This window comes from Candoia aspera, chromosome 2 (genome assembly GCF_035149785.1).
Source record: "Candoia aspera isolate rCanAsp1 chromosome 2, rCanAsp1.hap2, whole genome shotgun sequence".
In the NCBI taxonomy this organism is placed as follows: domain Eukaryota; kingdom Metazoa; phylum Chordata; class Lepidosauria; order Squamata; family Boidae; genus Candoia; species Candoia aspera.
In genome coordinates, this window is record NC_086154.1 from 15,714,778 (window position 1) to 15,735,692 (window position 20,915).

Sequence of the window (20,915 nt, forward strand, 5' to 3'; positions counted from 1 at the left end):
TCATGGCCATCAGGGGTTTCAGAAAGGACAGGTCCACCCCCATATTTTCTTCCTCCTTGTTCTTCTACCCTTAAATTACCCTCCTTGCTTTTCCAGTCTTATATCCAGTATTACTGGATCTTCCCCCCAGTACAGAAGAGATTATGGCTCTCAGATAGAGCTCGATTAAGGTTGACTCTTACTTGAGCACAAGCAAGCTGTGTTTAAAATTCTTCCTGTTGAAGCTCCTCAAATCTTTTGTTAAGTGCCTATGATTCTCAAAGTACAGGTAGTCCTCAACTTACAACCATTCATTTAGTGGTGGTTCAAAGTTATGACAGTATGGGAAAAGTGACTTGAGACTGGTCCCGGTACTTGAAACTGTCACAGCATCCCTACAATCAAAATTCAGGCAATCGGCAACTGGCATCCATTTATGACAGTTGCAGCATCCCAGGGTCACATGATCACCATTTGCGACCTTCTCAGCCAGCTTCTGACAAGCAAAGTCAATGGGGGACGACAGGTTCGCTCAACTACCATGTGATTCACTTAACAATCATGGTGATTTACTTAATGGCCGTGGCACTGGATGGACAGATTCAATTCATTTTCAAGTCAAGTCTTGATGATATCCAGGCCCTAAATCAACCAGCATCCTGAACTGCAGAAGCCACAGTAGGGCTTTAAAGATAACCAGCATTCTGAATTGCCAATGCAGCTCTCAGAATAGAAGTATTACATCACTGCATTTATATACACCCATTATTACCCAAAGAGCACCAATTTTAGCTTCTGGATAGTCTTCAAGGGCAGCACTATACAGAGCCAAGTTGCAATAGTCCAACTGTTAGGTGACAAGGGCATGAGTGACTGTGTGCAACCCCTCCTGATTGAGGAAAGGATGCAACTGGTGCACTGGATGTAAGCGTGCAGACTCTCCTGGCCATGACTTCCTGTGCTGCTTTATCCTGGCTTACAACTCCCATCATCTCTGTGCTGCCTGGAGCCCCAAGTAACATGAAAGAAATACCTGGAGCCCCGTGTCAGCCCTCCCAGGTAAACCAGACAGGAAACACAACTAGGTGAATTAATTCTTCATTGTAAGGCTACATTAACAGAACCTTGCAAGTCTGAAAGTCCAAAGCTCCCGGCCTCCCTATTTATCGCTCGAGTGGTCAGGGAAGGTCTTCCCTAAGTTCCTTCTGTGGACTGTTACCCTCCCTCGGGCTCCCTTTCCTTTTATCTGATAGTTCCCTGGGCAGCGTCTCTTCCCTCTGTTCTCCAAGGTCGCCCTCACATTCCATCCCACCCCAGGTGCCCCCCCCCCAATATGCTTACCATGGGAAATGGTAAGGATTCAGAGGAGAGATTCAAAGTAACGGGCTGAAACTACTGCTGGCAGAATTTTAAAAAATTTATTTGTGTTGCTCATGTACAAAGAACTGTTTAGCTTGCAAGGACTGTATCTGCTGTCTTTCTTGTACTCAGGCATTTGGACTCTCCCCCGAGTCCATACAGGGACCCCACTGAAACTTACATCTTGTTCAGCTGAATGAACAAAATCAACCATTTGCAACATCATACCATTTAAACGTGTTGGACTACTGTTCCTATCATACCCTACCCAGGTTGATCATCGAGCTGGGGACCATGATCATTGTAGTCCAAACTTCCAGGAACTTGTTGGGGAGGTTGTTGCATACCAGCATAGCAGAAGTGTGATTTCATCCTTCACGTCCCCTTTCAACCTCCAATAATCGAGTTCATTTTATAAGCAAAAAGTCCACAGCTCAGAGGATAAACATTTCTGTGGCTTTTCCTTCATTTGGAAATTCTCTTCACTCAAGATTCAAAAGCTGAACATACCAGGATGCAATTTAAAACCAACCAACCAGAAAACATTTTCTGGCTGCAGTTTTTTCTTTTAAACACACACAAAAAGTCCTGCGTAATAATCAAGAGTGCAAGGTTTTGCATCTTAAAAAGACCTACTGAAATACTTTTCTTAACAGCATTCTTATTCCTCATGCCAAGGAATCTTGGGATTATAATGCCACCTGGAGGACGACCCCTGCCCAAGAGAGAAAAAAAATAAAGCATATTCAGAATGAAAGAGAGATGGGCAAATTGTATTTATTTATTTAATTTCTATCCCGCCTATCAGGCTATAGGCCAGCTTCCCCAATGTGGTGTCTTCCAATCCCAGGGGTCTACTTCCATCCCTACTTAGGATGCGTTTTTGGCTATATGAGCCAGAGAAGGTGGGACCTACAATGCCAGCATCAGGTTGGAGAAGACTTCTTTACAGGTAGTCCTCGACTTAAGACCACAGTTGGGACTGGAATTTCCAACATAAATTGTTGCGGTCATAAGTTGAGTCACTATGTGACTGGGCCCAATTTTACAACTATTTTTACAGCAGTCGTTAAGCGAGTCCAGCTTCCCCAATGGGCATTACTTGCTGGAAAATGGCAAAAAAAGTCACAAAATGCAATTGTGACCGTGGGATGCTGCAATTGGCCATAAACGTGGGCCAGATGCCAATCGCCCGAAATGCAATCATGCAACTGGGGGTGGTGGTATGACATTTTGCGATGCTCAGAAGTGCTTTACATGCGGTAAAGCAACCATTCCAAGGCAGTCGTAACTTTGGACCATTGTTAAATAAATGGTTGTAAGTCGAGGACTACCTAGAAGTGACTTGAGTTCCAGAGAATACACTTTTCCATCCCATCTTATTATCTATGATCACATGTAGGACTGAAGACTGTAGCACAGGATCCAGAAACCAGCAGTGCTCTCCCTGCTGTGTCTTATTCCTTGTAATCTACCTCCTTTTCTTACGTGCCTATACGTGGGAAGTAAAGACACGCCTTTGTAGGAGGTTTTTGTTGTTTATTCGTTTAGTCGCTTCTGACTGTGACTCCATGGACCAGCCCACGCCAGAGCTTCCTGTTGGTCATCAGCACCCCCAGCTCCCCCAGGGACAAGTCCGTCACCTCTAGAATATCATCCATCCACCTTGCCCTTGGTCGGCCCCTCTTCCTTTTGCCCTCCACTCTCCCTAGCATCAGCATCTTCTACAGGGTGTCCTGTCTTCTCATTATGTGGCCAAAGTATTTCAGTTTTGCCTTTAACATCACTCCCTCAAGTGAGCAGTCTGGCTTTATTTCCTGGAGTAGGAGGTACTTGCTGCCAAATCTCACCTGTGTTAATTCCTGCTTGAAAACCGCTAACTGAACCTGCTCTGGTTTCTGGTGGAAAGGAAGACTAGCCTGGAGTAAAATATTGTCTGCAGGTTGAAAATGTTTCTCAAATCACTTGCTTAGATGCGTTCCCTGGGAGGGCTGGGCAGGAAGTGGACCACAACTGGCCTGGCATTCTAGGAGTGCCCTAACCCACTTCTGCTCTTGCTAGAACCCATTCGATTTCTTGATCCCACTTTCAAACACAGTGTTTAAATTCAACATCACCCTAACCCATGATTTATTTTACCCATAAGCCACAATGGCTGAATTCACACATAGCAACCAAGTCAAAGTTGAGCACAACGTATTTTGGCTTAACGAAATGTGTGAACCCAATCAGGGCTCATCAAATTCTACTCTGCCACCTTAGGAGAAATAGAATTACCTTTCTGGAAGACACGTTTAAGTCAGGCAGGTTCCCAAACCACCACATTTCAAGATGCGGCATAGCTGAATCCCAGGAATGTACGAAGGAGGTGTCCCATCTGAGAAGGGAAAACAGAGAACGAGGAAATCTGTCTTGGACATAAAGCTCAGGCTGCAATCCAAGCCATGCTTACAAGCAACGAAGCCCCACTGAGATCAACTGGACTTACTTCAGCTGTCAGTCCCTGCAGTTGATGATGGCTGTAAATTTCTTGAGGGGACTCGTCGTCTTCTCATCTTATTAGCGGTCAACACGGTCTAAACTATTCAGCACTAACAACATCACTTACCCCATTCCAACTGTCCACATTTTGCGTCTAGGGATAGCAAACTCTTTGCATGCAGCATGAGTGATGGATCTGCTGACCCGGTGCAGGGATACTCAAGGGACACGCTTTATTGGGAATCCCCCTCCGAGCGCCTCCAAACGGGACGGACAACTGGGGCATCGCAAAAGAGGACTGATTTGGCCAGGAAGAGGGCACACGATGGAAGATGCCTGAGATGCAAGGCAGAGGCAGTGAACAGACAGGGCTGGGCGCTGCAAAAGAGACGAGGAGCCATGCGCGTGAAATGTGGACGGTGCCTGGACGTCTCCAGGCGGAGGAATGCAAACGTCACATTGAAAAGCTTGCCTTGAGAATATTGAGAGGGCTGAGGTGAGGGACACTTAGGGTAGAAAGCAGAACTTTCTGAGGCAGCTCCTGAACTGCTGAGGGAGAAGCAAAGGCATGAGTTTCCAGCAGCTGCAGATTGAGGTCAAAGAACACCGGGCAGGACAGGAAGAGGACAGACCAAGGGCAGGGCAGCCGAAACGGAGACGGTGGCCCCACGCTGCAGTCGCTGCCATGTTGGGGTTCGTGTATACTGAAGTCACAGTTGCAAAAGGTAACCCCAGCCGTAGGTTTCCCCATCTTTTTGCCCCCCAGCCCTCAGCCGGCTCATGAGGAGCACCGGCCAGCTTGGGTTAAGAGGGATTTGAGGTAGCAACCCACTTAACAGATTTCGACGTTTGTGTTCAGGTTATAATTCATGCCTCGAACTCTGCAGGCCAGGAAGCGGTAAGCTCATAATAGGCTGGGGACAGGCCTGGTTCAGAGCTATTCATATGGTCACCTGTAGCAAATAAAAAGTACTGGCAAGGTATCAGACACACCGAACAAGCCCACACTTCCTTCCTACCAGGTTTTAATTTTACAATGTTTCAGAATGCCAGAGCCTTTACATCAGTGTTTTTCAACCTTGACAACTTTAAGATGTGTGGATTTCAGCTCCCAGAATTCCCCAGCCAGCATGGGGAATTCTGGGAGCTGAAGTCCACACATCTTAAAGTTGTCAAGGTTGAGAAGCACTAATTAAGAAGAAGGATGTAGCTGCCCAACTCACGTAATCGTAACTCCAAGCAGTGTACATCAAATCAAAACAAAACAAAACAAAACAAAACAGTATTATCATAAAAACTTTACCGTGTCAACCAAAAACAAGGAGCAAAAGCTGTGAGACCAGAAAGTCCTCCAATTCGTGCACCTTCTGTGCATCTCTCTGGCACTGAGGCAAGGATTACATCGATTCACACAATAAAGCATAATTTACATCAGTTCACGCAACAGGGCATAATTCACATTATTTTATGCACTATGTGAATTTAGGCACTGGGCTTAACAGCTGCTTGTTTATTTTCTAAGAATATGTTCGTGGTCCATTGGGGAGGTGTCTGTGTAATTATCTTATTTTTAATCTGCCCAACAGCTGGAATAAAAAAAAAGCTGGGAAGCTTCTGGAATTCTTTCCAACTCTTAATTGCAGCTCCCTAGTCTGGTCTTTGTCCCGCTGCTTTGGAACCAGAACAGCCTAAATCCTCCAATTTACAGTTAATATAGCACTGCTGAAAAGTCTGTTCCTCTGGGCCACAAGAAAAATCAGTTTAATCTCATGTACCCTCAAGGTCAGTCTAACTTCACACAGCCATTTGTGCAACAAAGGAAACTGAGGTACGCATTGCCAGCACTTTCCATGTAAACAGCTGTTTTCAGTGAATAGGTGATAGCTATTAAAAAGCCTACTGTGGTTACCAAAAAGACCACCTGGCATTAAAAACTTTCCACAAAGCAAAGAGTATGTAAGAAAAAAAAAATCTTGCTCAACTGAGCTCCCCAGTCTTGTTAAATTTAGGTTGCTAAAGCTACATGAAGGCAATCCTGTCTCTCCCATAAGTGTGTGGTTGTGAGGTACAGCCGTATGAAATAACTCAACTGTAACTGAACAGAATTAAAATCAATTGATCCTCTACCTTCATATACCAACCATTCTCGTTGATTAAAGGAACACTTACACCAATTTTTTGGGTAACACAATGCAGACAGTAGCTTGGATCTGAACATGCCAGGCTATGCTGCTTGCCCTATTGGCCTTTTAGAAATACACCTTCAGACAGACCATGACTTTCCCCCCTCCTCATTCCACATCTGTCAGCAGTAATGTTACTAACCCATCTGTAATAGTTACTTACACTCTGTAGACCTTCATACATATCTCTCACTAGCTGTATACAAAGGACACCGGACCACCATCGTAAGGATAAACACGGCAAGCAGAATTCACCAGAGGATTCTGAAATCACCAATTCTTCCATGCCCGGGCATTACTCATAAGGTCAGGGGGGGGGGGAAATCTCACATTCCCTATAACAATCTAGTTGAGGCATCCATGAATGTGTGTGTGCGCGTTCAAGTCAGTGTTGACTCCTGGCGACTGTCTGGAAAGCCCACAGAGTCAGAGACGTCAGGCCACCCCCAGTGCTGCTTTCAACACCATCTGGCAGCCCCCTGCCCCGCAGATCCTATGCCAGACAACAATTCCCATCCCAAAGGCTGTGCGTGTTGAGGATTCGGGAGATGGAGGTGGTGTTCGGGGGAAGGCTGTTCAATGCGTTTTCAGGGCTGCAGACCAGAGTCCCTCCTGGCTTGGAATTACATCAGAAGCCCCTGTTCTGTCTCCCAGCCAGGGGAGCCGAAATCTAGGCACGTCTGCAACCCGATACACGTTTGGTACTTTGCGGTAAAACTACTAAGGAGTCCCTTTGGAAACGCCACCCGCAACGACGCATCCCCAAACTTCACGGTGGACATCTAGTGACAGCAACGCCACCGGCCAGCCCCGCCAACCGGGGAAACCAGCTCTCGGCAATCCTCGCTTGTTCTCTATCCCGAATTTGTCCTCAGCCCTGGGAGAGACCGAGGTGCTGGACCACCACTCCCATCATCCCCAGCCAGAGGGCCACGCCAGCCTCTCCCCAAACAGGTCTTCGGAAGTGCCTCATTCCCAAGTCCGCGGGCCGCCTGGATGGGATGGGAGGTGGGAGTCCCGCACACCGGGGCGGCGAAGAAGGCCAGCCGACGCAGGCGGAGCTTACCCGGCGGTTTCACCGCTTTCTCCCAGACAGCCGGAGCGCCGCGCGGACCTCGAGGAAGAGCCGCCCGTCTGACCAAGCCTCCCGCGCAAGCAAGTTCCTGGGAGAAGCCCGGCCCCCGCCCGTCCCCAACCGCCTGCCCGTCCGCCCCGACGCCTCGCCTGCCCGCCGAGCCCGAGACCCGCTTCGCCGCGACGATGCCGACAGATACAGCCGCCCCACGCCGCCCAGCTCGCCCGGCGCTGCGCAAAGCCTGCTGGGACTCCGCGCCTCGACCCGAATTTCCTCCCTCCTCCTCCCATTGGCTGGACGCGCGAACCTCGCTTAGTGGCTCCTCTGGGCTCGAGGGCGGGGAGAGGGGCGGAGCCTGCCACCTGCGTACTTTCACTATCTGCAGTGATGCCGTCCCGTGAATGCAAAATCGGAGCTTTTTTTTTTTTGTAATTGCTGCGGTGCCGGGGGAGAGGTGCTGTTGGCTTCATCACAGGACAGAACTTTGCTTTGTTCGGAGCAGGATCGGTCTGCAACATTGCTGGCTGATGCCACGTATCTTTTATTCCGAGGGTGAGACTCGGGTAAATAGAAATCAATTGCAGTAAAGTCAGAGCAGGGTTTCTCAACCTTGGCAACTTTAAGGTGTGTGGACTTCAACTCCCAGAATTCAAAGCTGGCTGGGGAATTCTGGGAGTTGAAGTCCCCACACCTTAAAAGTTGCCAAGGACACTGTCATAGAGGAAATGGCTAAGTTGCATAACATCACTGCAAGTTAGCAAAAGGACATGTAAGTGATCTTGGAGTTATACCTGTATCAGTTTGTTTATTAGATTTACAGTTACGGTGACCATATTTTCTTGGATAAAATAAAGGGCAACCCTGAAAAAGGGGTAAATCTGAAAGGTCCATAAGGATAAAAAAAAATTATTTTAGGTTTACAACTTTGCTTTACAAAGGAAAAGTCAAGAGCAAAACCAAGAAAAACATCACAAAAATGCATATTCTAATAAAACATCTAAAATCAAACAGGATATGTAAATTTGTTTTAAAAAGACAATTCAGTTTCCATACTTTTCACATGAATGGGAAAGACTGCCTTAAGTAGTACCAATTGTACTGTAAAAGTTAAATGAACAAAAATAAATGAACAAAAGTTTTTGAAAAATAAATACATCTGATGGACAGCTTTCTGAAATAAAGGACTGCTTTACAGGTAGTCCTACAACCATTCGTTTAGTGACTGTTCAGACTTACTACAGTGCTGAAAAAACAACTTATCACCGGTCAGCGACTTATGGCCGTCGCTGTGTCCCTGCAGTCACATGATCACAATTTGTGCACTTGGCAACTGGCTTTGGTTTATGACCATCGTAGTGTCCTGTGGTCATGTGATCACCATTTTTTACCTTCCTGGCCAGCTTCTGGCAAGCAAAATAAATGGGGAAGCACATGATTCGCTTAACAACCAATGCAAAAAAGGTTGTAAAATGGGTTGGATTCACTTAATGACTGCTTCTCTTAGCAACCAAAAATCTGGCCCCAATTGTAGTCATTAAGTGAGGACTACCTGTATAATAACAGATGTATGGTTACTGTATTTGCAATAGGAGCTTGTTGTGGTTGGTAAGCATGAGGTGCTTCTAAAATCCATCTAAACTCTAGATGGTCATTTCCTAGCAATACCAGTTATAAATAAAAAATACTATTACTAATAGACCTTGGCTGATCTTAGAAAAGGTGAGCAGCTCTGGATGAGAGTTCAGCAGGGAATTTCAATCCAGTGGACTCGACTAGAAAGTCAAAAGACTTTCTAGAAGAAGACAAACAACTTTGGTATTATTGCCCAAAAGAATCTGTTAATCACCAGAAGATCAGCCCAACTTCTATCGGCCTTTACAAGTAGTCGAGACAAGAGGTTCCAGCCACAAGAACGAACACTACCTTTATTGTAAAGTTACATTAATGGATGGCTTGTCCTGAATTTGAATTGAGATCATTCTATTGCATTAACAATCTCAGATATTTGATGGCTGAAAGCGAAGAGGAACTGAGGAGCCTCATGATGAAGGTGAAAGAAGAAAGTGCAAAAGCTGGCTTGCAGCTAAACCTCAAAAAAACCAAGATTATGGCAACCAGCTTGATTGATAACTGGCAAATAGAGGGAGAAAATGTAGAAGCAGTGAAAGACTTTGTATTTCTAGGTGTGAAGATTACTGCAGATGCTGACTGCAGTCAGGAAATCAGAAGACGCTTAATCCTTGGGAGAAGAGCATTGACAAATCTCGATAAAATAGTTAAGAGCAGAGACATCACACTGACAACAAAGGTCTGCATAGTTAAAGCAATGGTGTTCCCCGTAGTAACATGTGGCTGCGAGAGCTGGACCATAAGGAAGGCTGAGCGAAGGAAGATCGATGCTTTTGAACTGCGGTGTTGGAGGAAAATTCTGAGAGTGCCTTGGACTGCCAGAAGATCAAACCAGTCCATCCTCCAGGAAATCAAGCCAGACTGCTCACTTGAGGGAATGGTATTAAAGGCAAAACTGAAATACTTTGGCCACACAATGAGAAGACAGGACACCCTGGAGAAGATGCTGATGCTGGGGAGAGTGGAGGGCAAAAGGAAGAGGGGCCGACCAAGGGCAAGGTGGATGGATGATATTCTAGAGGTGACGGACTCGTTCCTGGGGGAGCTGGGGGTGTTGACGACCGACAGGAAGCTCTGGCGTGGGCTGGTCCATGAAGTCACGAAGATGTAAGCAAGGAAGCAACTGAATGAATAAACAACAATACATTAACGGAATCTTGTATTGTTGTTAATGGCTTTTTCCTTGGGGAAAAAGTGATGCAAAAAGATGGGAGGCTACAAGTGCAAGGTGATGTTATCTAGACCACTCAAGAAAAGGTGATTATACAATTAAAACTCGGACTGGAAGCACTCGTTATAAGCTTAGTCCAATTTCCTCCCCTGGATTTTTATGAACATTTAAAAGATGGGAAAAGTTGTGGCAACATACAGAAGAGTTATCAGTGGAAGATGAGACTCCACGCCCTTCCCCAGTAAATTCAGCAAACAAGACAGTGTGATTGCACAGGAAGGACCATGTCAGATGGCTCATGTCCCATGCTGGCTGGGGAATTCTGGGAGTTGAAGTCCACATACCTTAAAGTAGCCAAGGTTGAGAAACATTGCATTAGAGGGACTTAGAAATCATTCAGTTGTCATTGTGTTTATGCAAAGGGGTTTTTGATCAGCTTTCCTGTCCCCAAGATCCAACTTTTATCTTTGGCTAAAACCAAGGCCTAGTTTCTTAACTCCCTCCTTCCTGTCTCCCTTCCCCCATTTTGGAAAGATTGTCCAGCAAAGCCAAATCGTTCTCTCTTTGTGGGGAGTCTTGCGTGACATCCCTTAGTAGCAACCAATATGCAGGTATTCTGCATTTCTCTCCTTTGTTTGCAAGGTTGCTCTCCCTTGTCCCCCCAAGGTTTGCAATTCTTTCATTCCTTCACAGACTTGTTTTTCTTTTTCTCCTCATTTCCTTTGTCCCAAATTTCAGCAGCACCAGCTGCATCGGCTTTCAGATTTTGCTATTGCTTCAATAATCCTTCAGAGGGACACATTAAAGACTGTCTAGACAAGGCAGGGGCTGGTGGGATGTATTGGAATTGCTAAATTCCAGATCTGAATCTTTTTCCATTGCCTTCTTGATTATCTTTCCTTCTTGGAACCTAAGAGATTAATTTTTTTCGGGAGAGTACAGTATGGACATATCTCTTAGTTGAATCTCGTCTTCCAATTACATTCCACAGAGGGATATACATGCATCTTTCTCTATTTCTAGATTTTTTTTTTTATTATTGTTATCAGATCCTTGTTTCCCATTCTTCAGCTTTAAAAATTTTCAAAGTTGCAAGTTCTAATCTGGGAATCAGTATCGTTGAACTTATGGGGGCTCACTTTTGATATGATCTATATAGGATTGTACTATGAAATGCCAGAACAACGAAGGTGGTTCACTAAATACTAAAAAATCCTGAGCCAGGAAGGAAAAACTCTTAATTAGGGGGGGTGGCAGTGGCGCTGCGGGTTAAACCACTGAGCTGCTGAGCTTGCCGTTTGGAAGGTCGGCGGTTCAAATCCACGTGACGGGGTGAGCTCCCGCTGCTAGTCCCAGCTCCTGCCAACCTAGCAGTTCGAAAACATGCAAATGTGAGTAGATTAACAGGTACCGCTTCGCCGGGCAGGTAACGGCGTTCCGTTTAGTCATGCTGGCCACATGACCACGGAGGAAGTGTCTACAGACAAACACCGGCTCTTCAGCTTCGAAATGGAGATGAGCACAGCCCCCTAGAGTCAGACACGACTGGACTTAATGTCAAGGGAAACCTTTACCTTTACCTATACAGGATTGTACTATGAAATGCCAGAACAACGAAGGTGGTTCACTAAATACTAAAAAATCCTGAGCCAGGAAGGAAAAACTCTTAATTAGAATGTCTAATGGTCTTTAAAAACATGATAAGGTGATAGAAATGTTAGCTTCTGTGGATAGACAATGTCAAAGGTAATGTGCCTTGGCTGAAAAGCCCCAATCTTAGATAATAATTAGTCCATCATATTGCAAATGGTTGCTGATGATTTTGAGGACCAGACAAGTTTCACATGGATATAAGAACTCAATGAGGTATGCTGGGACTAAGCTGTAAGGAGCTACTCACTTTAGATATAGGAATATCTATCATATAGCTGGTGAATGTAAGTATCTAGACCAGTATTCTCAACCTTGGCAACTTTAAGATGTGTGGACTTCAACTCCCAGAAATTCCCCAGCCAGAATGGCTGGCTGGGGAATTCTGGGAGTTGAAGTCCACACATCTTAAAGTTGCCAAGGTTGAGAAACACTGATCTAGACAGAGTTTTCTATGCCTTTGGTATTTACATAGAATAAATGGATCTTTTAAAACTACTTCCCGTATTCATTCATGAAAATCTTTGCACCATGATGGGTAGAAACTTATCAAGCCCATCCTTGATTGCCTTATAATACATTTTTTTTTGTATTGCGTATAACACCTGAACCTTTTAAGTAGTTCGTTTTCAGACTGGAGGGCTGTAAGAGAGGAAGCAGTGGGCCTGTGTTTGTGTGTTAATTTAAAGACACAACATAATATAATCCACTAGGTGTCATCCTAAGGCCTTTTTTTTCCATTTCTGCCATCTCATTAATACATTCCTCTCCCAAACTCCTCTTGACATATGAAAAAATGTTGTTATAATAATCTTCTTCCTTCCCTCATTCCCTTGTTCTGCTTCCAGATCAGAATAACCAGCCTCATCTCAATATTGCCTCTGAGTGTACTTGCACCCTAAGCAGAGGCAGACAGCTTTGCAAAAGCAAATAGACAGAACTTCATATTTTTGCCTCCTAAATTTAGCCAGAGGTGACTCTTCATCAGTGTTGTTGTTGTTGTTCAGTCGTTAAGTCGTGTCTGACTCTTTGTGACCCCGTGGATTATACCACGCCAGGCCTTCCTGTCCTCCACTGTCTCCCGGAATTTACTCAAATTCATGTTCATTGCATCGGTGATGCTATCTAACCATCTCATCCTCTGCTGTCCCCTTCTCCTTTTGCCTTCAGTCTTTCCCAGCATCAGGGTCTTTTCCAGTGAGTCTCTCTTCGCATTAGGTGGCCAAAGTATCTGAGCTTCAGCTGCAGTATCTGTCCTTCCAATGAGCAGTCAGGGTTGATTTCCTGTAGGATTGACTGATTTGACCTCCTTGCAGTCCAATGGACTCTTAAGATTCTTCTCCAGCACCACAGTTCGAAGGCATCAATTCTTCAGTGCTCATCAGCGAGAGGACCCTTTTTTTCTAGAACAGGAGTAGGAAATCAGTGATCCTCTAGATATTGCTGAACTACAACTCCCAGCATCCGTACTGGCATCTGGAGGGTGCCCAATTGCCTTTTGCCTGTCCTAGAAGTTCTGGTGTAGAATTAAGTATCTCTCATGGTCTTCTGAGCACTTAAAGAAACCAACTCAGATTTCACTCCCCAGCTGGTACAGTGTTATGAGCTCAGTGGTGAAACACGTGTTTCTGGTTGACTTGTTCAAAGTAACTTTGACCCAGAGTACCACATGCCCCATAACAGGTTCTGTTGGTCACAAGAATCCTGGTGGGACCTGGGAGAATGAGAAAGGAGAGGGAGACACCCTCCACTATGGAACAGATGTGCAATTCCAGTGTATTGTCTAACCACAATCCATTAAGTTTGCTTTCTTCTCTTGTAGACAGAGGGTGATTTTTTTTTTAATAGCAACTTGTTCCAGCCAATTGTACTGTGGTATTTTGAGACTTGAACTAATCACCTCCTTTCCTTCAGAGTGGACTTCGGAGTGGTTGTGCCGTGGCAGAAGATGGCTATAAAATTAGGAGTCAGGAGGGGAGGGAAAGACTTCCTTTTCCCTCTCAGAATGAAATAAGGATTAGGGTAGTCTTTCCAGCTCAGGAAACGTGAGCCTAATTTAGCTCACAGGGTTGCTGAGAAAATTAAATGCAGGAGGAGTCAGGAGTGTTATCCTAAAATCTTCAGAAGGAAAGTTTTAAATACTTGGCTTAGTTTAGATTCATTGAAATCAATGGGTCTCAGGAGCCATGAGTGCTTTGAGATTGATTAAATATGCTGATTTGACCTGGTATACTCCTAAGTAGGGTTTAATCTAGATCCGATTCCTTGTTGTAAGAATTAAAAGTAGGATCTGCCAGTAAAACTGACTTAAGGACACATAATTATCCTATGGAGTTCTTGATAGATACTAGTTTAGATGGTTGTTAAAAATATTACACAGGTTTGTCCCTTATTACAACAATGGCCTTTTGCACATTTATGTGAGAGTATGGCACACTGGACTCAATGGGATTTACTTCTGATAGAATCAGAGATCTATAGTAGATCCCTACAGCAGGCCAAGTCAAAACCAGACTGAATATATCATGCTTCAGCCTGATGTGTGAACCCTGCTCTAAGAATCCTAAGTTTCTGGAGTCAGAGGGGACCATAAGGATCACTTGGCCCAACTTTCTGTAGTATGCAAGAAAGCTCGTTTAAATCATCCTTGAGAGGTGGCTGTTCAGCTTATTCTTAAAAACTTTCAGTGGTGGAGAATCTCCATATGAAGACCGTTCCACTGTTGTATAGATCTCACTCTGGTATTTACATAAAATCTTGGGAGCTGCTACCTATACTCATTATTCCTGGTCCTGGAAATGGAAGACCATAGAAGTCACCTGTTTGCTCCTTCAGTGACTGGCAATGTTCACCTATGGCAATGTTTTTCAACCATGGCAACTTTAAGAAGTATGGACTTCAACTCCCAGAATTCCCCAGCCAGCATGCTGGCTAGGGAATTCTGGGAATTGAAGTCCACGTATCTTAAAGTTGCTAAGGTTGAGAAACACTGACCTATGGCATTGTGAAAGACGGGCCTTCAGCATCAGCTTTCTTCCCTCTAGCAAAGGAGGCCTTACCACTCTTCAGAGTGTTCTATGATCATGTGAGTTTAGTCAAAATGTACATCCCTGCAGCTTGCCTCCATCTGTTCCATCTGCTGCGTGGTAGATTTCGGTATCTGTAGCCTGCTATCATTGCTCTCCTTACTGTTACCTTCTCCAGGCTGTTTGTTACTCTTTAGAGACATATTCAGAACATACAGTAGATTCCAAGTCCTCTTGTCTGTACTCTGGTCTGACAGCCAAAATAAATCCGAGAAGTACCAGTTTAAAAAGGAAAGTGTTCAGCTCACGATATGTACTCTTTTACGAGCGCACAGGAATTTGGCTGGCTGCTACTGGAAACAGGCTATTAAGCAAGATGGACCTTGATTTGATCTAGCTGGGCCGTTTTTATGTGTAATTGCTGGAACTGAGAATATGCTGTCACATGTTTTCTAGTTAAAAAGTTTTGCTATGGTCCTTGACTTCCTGAAACAGAGGATTCATTCTGCCAAAATTCCCAGCAATGGTGTGGATCAAATGGTGTGTTGTTATTCCCCCCCTTTTTTTAAGCAGTATCTTTTGAACTTCCATAATGGGATGACCACAGCATGCTAATTCACGATTGCCACAAAACCTTTTATTATTTTAACTATGACTTATGAGATATTGTTTCAGTTCATCCTTCACGCTTGCATTTTATGTCCAATCAGTCAGAAACAAAAGCAACAAATGACTCAGTTTTAACCACACAAGAATATTCAGCACAGAGATTCTCAAAAAACTTTAGTGACGATGTAGACCTTGTTTGTACAAGATGCTAAGCCATCAATTCTGTAATCATGCTTTATTCATTAAGGCCGTTTTTTGTCTGGGTCTGCACAGTACATTAAGTTATAACCTATGATTATCAAATTATAATGGCTAGGTCCATACACTTCAGCAAAGGATCGTTACCTTGCAGTGGTGCTGGAGCTTGAGCACCTCAATGATGCCATGAGCTAAACCATGAAGGGCCACCCAAGACGGGAAGGTCATGACAGAGAGGTCAGACTAAATGCGATCCCTGGGGAAGGTAATGGCAACCCACCACAGTATTCTTGCCGTGAAAACTCAATGGATCAGTACAACCAGAGAGATGTCGGTATACCATCGGAAGATGAGACCCCCAGGTCGGAAGATGGTCAAAATGCTACTGGGGAGGAACAGAGGATGAGCTCAACTAGCCCCAGACGTGATGACGCAGCTAGCTCAAAGCCGAAAGGACGGCTAGCGGCCGACGGTGCTGGTGGTGAACGGCGAATCCGATGTTCTCAGGATCAACACACCATTGGAACCTGGAATGTAAGATCTATGAGCCAGGGCAAATTGGATGTGGTTATTGGTGAGATGTCAAGATTAAAGATAGACATTCTGGGCGTCAGTGAACTGAAATGGACTGGAATGGGCCACTTCACATCAAATGACCACCAGATCTACTACTGTGGACAAGAGGACCACAGAAGAAATGGAGTAGCCTTCATAATTAATAGTAACGTGGCTAAAGCAGTGCTTGGATACAATCCAAAAAACTATAGAATGATCTCAATTCGAATTCAGGGCAAGCCATCTAACATCACAGTGATCCAAATATCCGCCCCAACCACAGATGCTGAAGAAGCTGAAGTAGAGCAGTTCTATGAGGATTTGCAGCACCTACTGGACAACAGGCCTAAAAGAGATGTTATTTTCATCACGGGAGACTGGAATGCTAAGGTGGGCAGTCAAATGACACCTGGAATTACAGGTAAGCATGGCCTGGGAGAACAAAACGAAGCAGGACATAGGCTGATAGAATTTTGCCAAGACAACTCACTCTGCATAACAAACACTCTCTTCCAACAACCTAAGAGACGGCTTTATACATGGACTTCCCCAGATGGACAACACCGAAATCAGATTGACTACATCCTTTGCAGCCAAAGGTGGCGGACATCTATACAGTCGGTAAAAACAAGACCTGGAGCTGACTGTAGTTCAGATCACGAACTTCTTCTTGCACAATTTAGGATCAGACTAAAGAGATTAGGGAAGACCCACAGATCAGCTAGATATGAGCTCACTAATATTCCTAAGGAATATGCAGTGGAGGTGAAGAATCGATTTAAGGGACTGGACTTAGTAGATAGGGTCCCGGAAGAACTCTGGACAGAAGTCCGCAACATTGTTCAGGAGGCAGCAACAAAATACATCCCAAAGAAAGAGAAAACCAAGAAGGCAAAATGGCTGTCTGCTGAGACACTAGAAGTAGCCCAAGAGAGAAGGAAAGCAAAAGGCAACAGTGATAGGGGGAGATATGCCCAATTAAATGCAAAATTCCAGAGGTTAGCCAGAAGAGATAAGGAATTATTTTTAAACAAGCAATGCGCGGAAGTGGAAGAAGACAATAGAATAGGAAGGACAAGAGACCTCTTCCAGAAAATTAGAAACATTGGAGGTAAATTCCAGGCCAAAATGGGTATGATCAAAAACAAAGATGGCAAGGACCTAACAGAAGAAGAAGAGATCAATAAAAGGTGGCAAGAATATACAGAAGACCTGTATAGGAAGGATAACAATATTGGGGATAGCTTTGACGGTGTGGTCAGGGAGCTAGAGCCAGACATCCTGAAGAGTGAGGTTGAATGGGCCTTAAGAAGCATTGCTAATAACAAGGCAGCAGGAGACGACAGCATCCCAGCTGAACTGTTCGAAGTCTTGCAAGATGATGCTGTCAAGGTAATGCATGCCATATGCCAGCAAATTTGGAAAACACAAGAATGGCCATCAGACTGGAAAAAATCAACTTATATCCCTATACCAAAAAAGGGGAACACTAAAGAATGTTCAAACTATCGAACAGTGGCACTCATTTCACATGCCAGTAAGGTAATGCTCAAGATCCTGCAAGGTAGACTTCACCAATTCATGGAGCGAGAATTGCCAGATGTACAAGCTGGCTTTAGAAAAGGCAGAGGAACTAGGGACCAAATTGCCAATATCCGCTGGATAATGGAAAAGGCCAGGGAGTTTCAGAAAAACATCTATTTCTGTTTTATTGACTATTCTAAAGCCTTTGACTGTGTGGACCATAACAAATTGTGGCAAGTTCTTAGTGGTATGGGGATACCAAGTCATCTTGTCTGCCTCCTGAAGAATCTGTATAATGACCAAGTAGCAACAGTAAGAACAGACCACGGAACAACAGACTGGTTTAAGATTGGGAAAGGAGTACGGCAGGGCTGTATACTCTCACCCTACCTATTCAACTTGTACGCAGAACACATCATGCGACATGCTGGGCTTGAGGAATCCAAGGCTGGAGTTAAAATCGCTGGAAGAAACATTAACAATCTCAGATATGCAGATGATACCACTTTGATGGCTGAAAGCGAAGAGGAACTGAGGAGCCTGATGATGAAGGTGAAAGAAGAAAGTGCAAAAGCTGGCTTGCAGCTAAACCTCAAAAAAACCAAGATTATGGCAACCAGCTTGATCAATAACTGGCAAATAGAGGGAGAAAATGTAGAAGCAGTGAAAGACTTTGTATTTCTGGGTGCGAAGATTTCTGCCGATGCTGACTGCAGTCAGGAAATCAGAAGACGTTTAATCCTTGAGAGAAGAGCAATGACCAATCTCGATAAAATAGTTAAGAGCAGAGACATCACACTGACAACAAAGGTCCGCATAGTTAAAGCAATGGTGTTCCCCATAGTAACATATGGCTGCGAGAGCTGGACCATAAGGAAGGCTGAGAGAAGGAAGATCGATGCTTTTGAACTGTGGTGTTGGAGGAAAATTCTGGGAGTGCCTCGGACTGCAAGAAGATTTAACCAGTCCATCCTCCAGGAAATCAAGCCAGACTGCTCACTTGAGGGAATGATATTAAAGGCAAAACTGAAATACTTTGGCCACATAATGAGAAGACAGGACACCCTGGAGAAGATGCTGATGCTAGGGACAGTGGAAGGCAAAAGGAAGAGGGGCCGACCAAGGGCGAGGTGGATGGATGATATTCTAGAGGTGACGGACTCATCCCTGGGGGAGCTGGGGGTGTTGATGACCGACAGGAAGCTCTGGCGTGGGCTGGTCCATGAAGTCACGAAGAGTCGGAAGCGACTGAACGAATAAACAACAAGGTTCATACAACATGTTAAATCAAACCAAAGCCAAACAAACTATATTTTGGTCTCATGTGATTTGTGAACTCAATCCCTGAGTGGATTCAATAAGCCATTTAATGCAGATTTCTTTCTTTTTTATTTAACAAGTTGTGTGAACTTAGCAATTATAGTTTAGTCTGCAAACTATGGTTAAGCAAAGCATAACCTAATGCAATGTGTGAATTCAGACATTATCTAGCATGAATGGATATCAATTGCTATTTTTCCCCTGAAATCATCAATAGGGCACAAGGGAAATATGTGGTTTCTGCCCTTCCTCCAGTTGTATCTTCACAGCAACTCCTGTGGGACTGAAAAAGAATTACTAGATGTTTCACTGTTGAAGCCAAGTTTTCCAACATGATTCTGTAGCTAAATCCAGGACCTCATCAGCTGCACCCCACCAGCCTTCTGTGCAAAGGAATATCAAGCATCTCTCTCACCAATGATGATACATGCAGTGGGGAGCAAGTTTCAATCTCAGGCCATGCTCAGTTTTTATTTCATTTTGTTTTTCATTAGCTAGCAGCTCCTGGCTGACCTTGTTGGCCTAGAAACTAAGGAGAGTTAGACCATAGTTGGACAAGAGACTTCCAGGAATACCAGAAGGCAGTGGGAAATCATTTCCATATTGTCTTCCAAAAAACTACATGGAAGTGTCCCTGAAGACACCAGTAGTCAAGCTTGATTTGAACAGGACTTCATCTTGTTTAGGTAAGATTTCTCTCTGGCAGTGCCAGTGAGAATACTAGTCAGTCAGAAGCTAGATACTTCAGATTCATTCTGCAAAGGACTAGCTCTCTGGAGAAGGCTCTAATGCTGGGAAACGTGGAAGGAAAGAGAAGAGGACGGCCATCAGCAAGGTGGATGGACTCAGTTACAGTAGTGATGGTGAACCATTGGAAGGCCTGAAAGACCAGGTTACGGACAGAGTGTCATGGAGAAAATCCATTGGTGTGGTCCCTAAGAGATGACACTGACTTGATGACACATAATCAATCGGTAGTAAAAACAGTGGCATCTAGAGAGTCCACCCAGAATTCCTTCTCTCCCTTTTCTTTTGGCCAGATTTAATCCTGAACATTTAGCCCAATGGATGGGTCTCCCATGTCCTGCAAATCAACCTTTTAGCATTCTCCCACTGGGCCCCCTCCAGGTGCATGAAACTACCATTCTCATCAAGTGCATGGTGGTCATATTGGCTCAAAAGGAGGGAGTTGTAGTCTTGCCACATCTGGAAGGCACATATTGGGGAAAGACGTTGTAGTTCACCTGATCCCAAGCCCTTCAGACAGTGACCACAGCAACAGTCCTTTTCCCATCAGCATTTGCCTGTTTTTTTCCTGCAAAGCTTTTGGCCTTTGGTAAATGATTAACCTGTTTTCTTCTTGGAACCCTGCCATGACTTTGGGCCTGCAGAGATAATTTTTCTTCTCCTACTTCATATGGCATTGGAATGAATTTAACCACTGCTGGGATCTTTAAGAATCCACTTACCTTCTCTAGCTGGTTGAGCTTGTCCAGGTTCTGAAACTAATCAGGGTCAGACTTGATTAATATGTAGATGGGAGAGCACCAGTAAATCCTGGAGGGATAGGCTAGACTGGGAAAGAGTCAATGGCAAAGGTTCCCATTATGGCTTCCAAGAAAACTGCATGGCCATCCCTAAAGTTTCTCCCTAAAGCTATCAGGAGCCAAGCTCTACTCAAAAGAGACTTTAGTTTCTACCTTCCTATTCCCCAGATGCAAAAATGCTAATTTGTGCTTCTCAGGAATGTCTGCCCCAGAAGGGTTTATTTATTTATTTCAAGCATTTAGATGGCCACCCAACTCAACCCATATGATTCTGGGTGGCATACCATGAAAATAAGATCCCCCAGAAAATCAACCTTATATCATTGGAAAAATAAACCCAATGTGCAAAATGGGTAGATTAGAAGATCCAGTAGGGGACCCCATTTACCTAGACCCAAACACCTGAAGAAAAAGCCAGGTCTTGGCCCCCTTCTACAGGCCAGCAGGATCAGGACCCATTGTATGTTAAGGCAGGGGGTAGGGGGGAGATCGTTCCAGACAGCAGCCTCACTACTGGCTTTCTGTCCTCTTGAAAAAGTTAAGAAACCAGGATTTGCCTGGCTAAGAAGAGAGTATCTCCATTGTTAAATGAGCTTTAGGAAGGGGGAT

The 20,915-nt window shown here is 44.5% G+C and overlaps 1 long non-coding RNA gene across 1 annotated transcript; it reads right to left on the reverse strand.

Moving 5' to 3' along the window:
- Positions 1–1,381: 1,381 nt before the first annotated feature.
- LOC134488946 (uncharacterized) lies at positions 1,382–7,245 on the reverse strand. Its single transcript, XR_010067061.1, has 2 exons — positions 3,616–7,245; positions 1,382–2,053 (listed from the first exon to the last, which is right to left on the reverse strand). It is a non-coding gene; the product is annotated as an uncharacterized LOC134488946 (long non-coding RNA).
- Between the last annotated feature and the right edge of the window lie 13,670 nt (positions 7,246–20,915).